The 7,727-nt window shown below is 43.1% G+C and overlaps 1 protein-coding gene and 1 long non-coding RNA gene across 3 annotated transcripts in view; both read right to left on the reverse strand.

Moving 5' to 3' along the window:
* Positions 1 to 6,059, reverse strand: part of LOC127610741 (uncharacterized) — a 72,094-nt gene extending 66,035 nt beyond the window's left edge. The window contains exon 1 of the long non-coding RNA XR_007965012.1: positions 4,854 to 6,059. This is a non-coding gene — a long non-coding RNA (uncharacterized LOC127610741). The remainder of the gene's footprint in view (positions 1 to 4,853) is intronic.
* Positions 1 to 7,481, reverse strand: part of rin2a (Ras and Rab interactor 2a) — a 41,519-nt gene extending 34,038 nt beyond the window's left edge. Inside the window, exon 1 of one of the 2 annotated variants that reach the window (XM_052081022.1) lies at positions 7,210 to 7,481. The gene's annotated coding sequence lies outside the window, so the exon portion shown is untranslated. The remainder of the gene's footprint in view (positions 1 to 7,209) is intronic. The other variant, XM_052081023.1, reaches the window with a different exon arrangement.
* Between the last annotated feature and the right edge of the window lie 246 nt (positions 7,482 to 7,727).

Below are 7,727 nucleotides of genomic sequence, written 5' to 3' on the forward strand. Positions count from 1 at the left end.
TTTGAGCCAAAATCTCTGATGTCAAAATTCACAAAATCTGGTCTGTCCATACATTTCCGTGCCATTTTTACAAATGCCTTGCCATCTGTAACAATGTGCGATGTTAAAGGTTGAATACAAGACAATACATCATGATTTATATTGGCGCTTTCACAACAGTTGGAGCTGTAACAAAGCACTTTTAACATAAAGTAAATAATAAACAACACATAACATAAAAACACGGACAGACGTGCAATCTTAACCATTTTCCTCCTCATATGCTTTGTTGTTTGAATTAGTTTTAGATGAAAAAGGTAAGGGGCGGCCCGGTAGTCCAGTGGTTAGCACGTCGGCTTCACAGTGCAGAAGTAAGGGGTTCGATTCCAGCTCCGGCCTCCCTGTGTGGAGTTTGCATGTTCTCCCCGGGCCTACGTGGGTTTCCTCTGGGTGCTCCGGTTTCCTCCCACATTCCAAAAACATGCATGGCATGCTGATTGGACGCTCTAAATTGTCCTGAGGTGCGAGTGTGGGCATGAATGGTTGTTCGACTCTGTGTGCCCTGCGATTGGCTGGCAACTGATTCAGGGTGTCCCCCGCGTACTGCCCGGAGTCGGCTGGGATAGGCTCCAGCACCTCCCACGACCCTCGTGAGGATCAAGCGGTTCAGAAAATGGATGGATGAAAAAGGTGAGAATAAAAGTGTCCTTTCACCAGTGTATCAGTGATGTAATGCTCAAAATGTGCACGTCGGCTTTTTTGTGTGCTTTAATAAATAAACTGGCAAGTGTATTTTTTTATTTCCTTTGGTTGTGTCTCTGTGTGATATTACAATTTGTTTGATGAACCGAAACTTTTGTGCATGATAAATCTGCAAACGACACAGAAATCGGGAAGGAAAAAACTATTTCATGGCACTGTAGCGTTTAATGCAGTTCAGTGTTTTCAATCCAGTTGTGCGTCATTTCCTTGTGTTCAGAATTTACCCGTGGCTATGTCACAGCCAGCCAGGATGGTAACCTAATGGTTAGCATGTCTGCCAAACAGTTCTCAGTCGCAGTGGTTGAATCTGGGTCATGACCCTACCATGTGAAGCTGTGGCTTTTGGGGTTTTCTATAGATACTCCGACTTCCTACAGCATTCCAAAAACACATCAGAGTTTAATTGAAGACTAAAGATTTGTCAGGTGTGAATGTTACTCTAAAGATTTGTCTCTATGTGCCCTGCGATTGACTAGTGGCCAGTCGAATCCATAGCGTACCAAAAGCATTCCATTCCTACACTTTCAAAGACTGTGTGGCGTCACTGTCTTGAAGAGCAAAATATTAATTGGCAGAAAACCACCTCAAAGCAGCAAATCACACTCAAGAACAAAACACACTTTACTGACAACAGAGCAAAATTCCCACTCCCACTCTATTTAAACACACACTCATCACAAAGTCCTGTGGTAACTATCAAAGCATTCAGACTGCACATTACACCTCCAGCCGCACCCTGTACTCTTTCACAAAAGCCCCAAATTGCTGACGTCCCTGCGGTCCTGGATATCGCCCCTCCATGGAAACGGACTCAGAGATAAAACTCAAAAACTACCATTGCAGTTACTTGACGTCAGATTCTTCATGACCCTCCCAAGCTCCCTCCCCCACCCGTGCAGTGTGCATATTGGGCTTTTGATGACGTGTGTGTATCAGATAAATGCAATCCAATCATCCAGGCGGTTGTATGAAAGGGACTCAGGTCTGACTGATTTTTTTTCTCCCAAAAAATAGGCAGCCATCGGCAAGTGCTCTTCAAGAGCCTTGCATTTTTTGTTGTTTTTGTCTCGTTTGTCACATGGTGTTGTTGTTACGTCGTGTAGACCTGATGTGGACCGTTTTCAGCATTTTTGGCCATGGCATTCGTCAAAGAAGAAGAATCTGTGCTTGGTGGTTGCGCCTTCTCGGCAGCACACGCGTGCCAGCACTGATTTCTTGACTGGGAGGAATATCGGCGTTATTTGACGTTGCTGGACATCCCCGGGGCGCTTGTGTCTTGCACCTGAAGTAGGCAGCATTTTCACAGCCCCGCTTTGTTCAGCGAAAAGGTCGGCACTGATGGACAGTCTGCGGCTGGATGGATGCATGGATTGAGGAGCCGACGATGAGAAGAAAGGAGCGTCAGCGCAGAGCGCCGATGCGTATGTGGAACTGGGAGTCTCGGCTTGGAATTGAAGCGGACCTACATGGGACAAGAGAAGAGAGCCAATCTCTCTTTTTCGTTAATGGATGCTACAGCTTCTTGTTGCTTTCAAGCTTAACTTGTAGCAGACGTGTGCACATTGCAACGTGACGTCCACTGGTGAAAAGGACACTTTGATTTGCTCCTCTTTCGTCTATAACTGCTTCAGACAACAAAGTGCATGCAGGTTAGTGGTTTTAGAGTGCACGATTGTCTGTGTCTCATGTGTTGTTTTGTGTTATTTTATCATTTTTTGTTAACTTTTCTCTCGATGGCGGCGCAGACACCCGCAGCGGCTCCTCTTGTTTTATGTTGAGAGGGAAGAAATTTCACACAGCACAAATTTCATCTATGCTGTATGTTACACATACAGTACATTTGACAATAAAGTTTATCCAATCCATTCCAATTGCTTGTAGTTTGTAGTCATCAGTAGTTTGAGCTGCACCACTGATACACGATAAAAGGATATAATTTTTTTATTTGGTTTTCACAACTGCTGCACAAGATTATACAAAAACTTTTATTAGTCTCACAATGGAGAAATTCCCAATTCACAGCAGCAAAGTTATGAAAGGAAGAAGTAGAACAACAAAATATAGGAGCTGCTGAAAAGGCAGCCACTCTTGCGGCGCCAATTGAAGTCAAAATAACAAAAATAACAACACATAGGACACAGACAGTCGTGCAATCTCCAATATCTATTTCAGAAGGGATCATGTTGGAATTACTTTAAACTGAATAAACAAAAACTACGAATGCTGACAGATTATGATACATACTTGTTTTTTCTTTATGTATTGCTCAAGTATTGGACAAGTATTGGTGATGGATAAATTGACAGATGAGGTCAGACAGGAGTCGCCCTGGACTATGATGTTTGCAGATGACATTGTGATCTGTAGTGAGAGTAGGCAGCAGCTACAAGAAAACCTAGATAGGTGAAGGTTTGCACTCGAGAGAAGAGGACTGAAGGTCAGTTGTAGTAAGACAGAGTACATGTGCATAAATAAAAGGGAGACTAGTAGAACGGTGAGGTTACAGGGAGCAGAGGTGGCGAAGGTACAGAAATTTAAGTACCTTGGATCAACAGTGCAGAGCAGCGGAGACTGTGGAAGAGAAGTGAAGAACAGAGTGCAGGCACAATGGAACAGGTGGAGAAAAGTGTCCGGAGTGATTTGTGATAGAAGGGTGTCAGCTAAGTTGAAGGGAAAAGTTTACAGAACAGTTGTGAGACCAGCCATGATGTACGGTCTAGACACATTAGCAAAAGACAGGAGGCAGAGTAAAAGGTGGCTGAGTTAAAGATGCTGAGATTCTCCTTCGGGGTGACAAGGATGGACAGGATCAGAAATAAGGTGATCAGAGGGACAACTCAGACAGGAAAGTTTGGAGAAAAAATTATAGAGGCCAGACTGAGATGGTTTGGACATGTACAGAGGAGGGACAGTGGATACATTGGTAGGAGAATGTTAGAGATGGAGCTACCAGGTAGGAGACAGAGAGGAAGCCAAAAGAGGAAATTCGTGGATACCGTGAGGGAAGACATGCAGGTAGTTGGAGTCAGAGTAGAGGATGCAGAGAACGGGGAAAGATGGAAATTAATGACTCGCTGTGGCAACCCCTGAAAAGGGACAAGCCGAAAAGAGAAGAAGATTGCTCAAGTATTGGACCTGGACACGATATCTGCTAAACCACAAAATCAAGTTTTTCAGATTTAGTTGCAAAAAACATGAGTGGGACATGCCTAATTCCGACAGTTAAAAATGCTTAAAGCACATCTCCCACTTTCAATAAACAAGTGAGAGGAGACTTTGATTCTCTCCTCTTTTATCTATAACTGCTTCAAACAACAAGGTGTACATAGTAATAGTTGTTACAATTATATTAGTGTTAATGTTTTATGTTGTGTGTTCTGTTGTATTATTATTATTTTATAAGTGTTCTGTAAAACACTTTGTTACAGCTAGCTGTTGTGGAAGCACGATCAAAATAAACATGTATTGTCTTGTATAAGGCTGGTACATCCCAAGTACTGTAGTGGCAATCTCCCTGCATCACTCTGTCTTTTTGTTCAAACCACGTTCATTCATCCATCCATCCATTTTCCGATCCGCTTATCCTCACAAAGTGCGGGTGCTGGAGCTTATCCCAGCCGTCTTCGGGCAGTAGGCAGGGGACAACCTGAACCGGTTGCCAGCCAATCGCAGGGCACACAGAGACAATACAATACAATATATGCTGATTTATATAGCGCTTTCACAACAGCGGCAGCTGTAACAAAGCGCTTAACAAAACAGTTAACATAAAGTAAAATAAATAAACACAACACATAACATAAAACACGGACAGTCGTGCAGTCTTAACCACTTTTCCGTCATACGTTTTGTTGTTTGAAGCAGTTTGAGATGAAAGAGGAGAGAATCAAAGTGTCCCTTAACCAGTGGATCAGAGACGTCATGTTCATAATGTGCACATGTCGGCTACAAGCTAAGTTTCAAAGTCAACAAGAAGCTGTAGCATCCATTGACGAAAAAGAGATTGGTTCACTTCTGTCCCATGGAAATCCATTTCAATTCAAAGCGGCGATTCTCAGTTCCAAATACACATTGGCACTCTGCGACAACGCTCCTCTCTCCTCTTCCTCAACTTCAGCAGCCATCCATCCAGCCGCACCAACGCCGACTGTCCAACAGCGCCGACATCTCCACTGAACAAAACGGGGTTGTGAAAAATGCTGCTCATTTTAGGCGCAAAAAACACAAGCGCCCCAGGTCTGTCCAGCACCGACAGTCAATGGCGCAGACATTCCTCCCAATCAAAATCTGTGCTGGTACAGGCTTGCCGACGAGAAGGTGCAACCACCAAGCACAGATACTTCTACTTTGATGAATGTCGTGGCCAAAAAACGCTGAAAACAGTCCATATCAGGTCCACAGGATGAAACAACAAACAACATGTGACAAAACAAAAGACAAAAACAACAAAAAAAGCAAGGCTCTTGAAGAGCACTTGCCGAAGGCTGCCTACTAGGGCGCCATCTTGGGAAAAAAAAATAATACGAACAACCATCCACTCTCACATCTAGGGACAATTTAGAGTGTTCCATCAACCTGCCATGCATGTTTTTGGAATGTGGGAGGAAACCGGAGTACCCGGAGAAAACCCACGCTGGCCTGGGGAGAACATGCAAACTCCACACAGGGAGGCTCGGAATTGAACTCTGCGCTGTGAGGTTGAAGTGCTCACCACTGGACCACCGGGTCGCCGTTCACATCACGTTAAGACTCTGAAATCTTAAGCCACAAATTTTTCTTCCGTCCACAGCAACAGATCAGTGAGGCTGGTCGACAACAGTCTGTGCAGTGCTAAGTGCAATGTAAAATTGACTTAAGTGTGACCTCTATCTAACCTGTACAACCCATTTGAAAGGAAAAGCAAAAATTAATTGGAAAGCAAAGTAAAAATAAACAGCTGAGCTAATGTGGTTTCACAAGTGTATCGTTACAAATACTGAGGTTTCCAGACTGAATAGTCGGGATGGTTCCTTTTTCAAATTAACCTTGGCAGTAACCAGGAAGCTTGGTGAAATCTTTCCAACTACAATTCAGCATTGGCACAACTGCCCCCAAGCAAATGTCTGAATAATCGCAAAAGGTTGTTGTACTGTATTCCACTATATTATTTTTAAATACATGACCTAGCTGTGACTTATGTTTGAGTTAGCATAGATCAAGAAGGTGCTCCCCTTGGTCCTCAATATTTATGAAGCACTAGCTGGTTCGCCGCCCTCCGGGCGCCTCATCAGCTAGTTCCTGCGGAAGGCTGGTAAGGTGGTGGTTCGCCGCCCTCCGGGCGGCTCATCAGCTACTTCCTGCGGAAGGCTGGTAAGGTGGGCCTGCGGCCCACAAAAGTGTTGTTGCTTGGTTCAACTTTTTGTTCATCTTCATTGCGTATCGCGAAAATAAAGAGATGTTTAACTCTACTAAATAACTAACAATTTCATTGCAATGCTTGTGGGTAGACAACATTTTTTCGCTAAGATGCCCGCGCGATCGTAGTGAGCCACTGCCTGAGCGGCGCAGTGGCGGCGCGCAGCGGCGCGGTGAAGTAGGTACGTTTTGAAAAGGGACAGACGGAAGGACAGACCGCGTGCGGGACAACGCGCAATATATATATATAAAGAAGATGTTGGCAGATTTGAGTGCTCCCGTTGGTCCTCAACAGTTATGAAGCATATTAGCAGATTTGAGTCTCTTTTAGAAGATTAAAAATGTGTTTGAGAAAAACCGGTGCCTGTGGACAGAAAAAAGAAGAAATTATCTTACGATCACAAATTAAACAGCAGTGTAATTATCGAATTATCTTGCAAACAATACACTGATTACACACTGCTCTGTGAGATGAAAACAGTGAAAAGCCAATACTGTACAGTGCTTAAAAACAATACCCTGCAGAATGTTTTTGTTTTGTTTTGTTTTTGCTGAGATGGAATATCGCACAGTATCATATTATCATATAATTGATCATATTAATCAATTACAACGAACGAATTTAAACAATAAAACATACAAATTTAAATGAAAGAAAACATGAACGTCGATTGTTGGTACAATACAAATGACCGAATTTACGATGGAACATCGCTATCGGTACGTTTCATTAAACAGGTCGTGGGTATGGTTGGGATGCCCAACATTGGGAGGTTTCTCCCGTCTTTCTCAGATATTTTAAATCACGTGTTAAGATGTAAAAATGAATACACAAATAAAAGCTTTAATGCGTAAAAGCATATGAATGACCATTTGTTCCATGTCGTCGTTTATCAATAGTGTTGAAACAGGTGGCTGCAAGTTGAACAGCAAGTCCCACAGGATTCCTTGACTGTAAAGGCGCCACAACAGCTACTACTGCTCCCACAAAAAACACCGGATGGGCAAAACCACGGAATGACCGGTTACGAATATCCAGGCACAAAGGACTTGCAAACTTAAAACGATACTTACCCCGAGATAAGAGGTACATTTGTCAGAAGCCCCACTGCTACAAGTAGCCGAAATAATCCTTAAGGGTCCATAACACAGTCGCTTTACTCAACCTTGTTAGCTTATCAATTCTCAAATCGTATCCTCGAGGCGAAGAAATTAAACAACATCACAGCAGACAACCGGCTACTTCTTTCCATTATACGGCGCCGTGCTCGGTTCCTCTCCTGATCTTGTCTGCGTTTTCCTCTTTGTGGAACTTTTGATTGCCAGAGACAAGACCCGAAGTGAGACTTCCTCTTCTACCCTTTCGCAATAATATAGAGTCGCCTGGAATGCCCAAAGCCGGTGAACGATGCACGGATAATACTAAACTCTACGCATACGAGATACAAATTTGTTAGGTTATCATTACTATTCTTTAAAAGTGATTTATCTGAATAAATTATTCTAATGAAAATTGTTATTTTCAATGAGCAAAAAATATTTATTGGGAAGACCATTAATAATAATAATACATCTAATACTATGTAATAATG

This window comes from Hippocampus zosterae, chromosome 11, assembly GCF_025434085.1.
Source record: "Hippocampus zosterae strain Florida chromosome 11, ASM2543408v3, whole genome shotgun sequence".
Taxonomy (NCBI): Eukaryota; Metazoa; Chordata; class Actinopteri; order Syngnathiformes; family Syngnathidae; genus Hippocampus; species Hippocampus zosterae.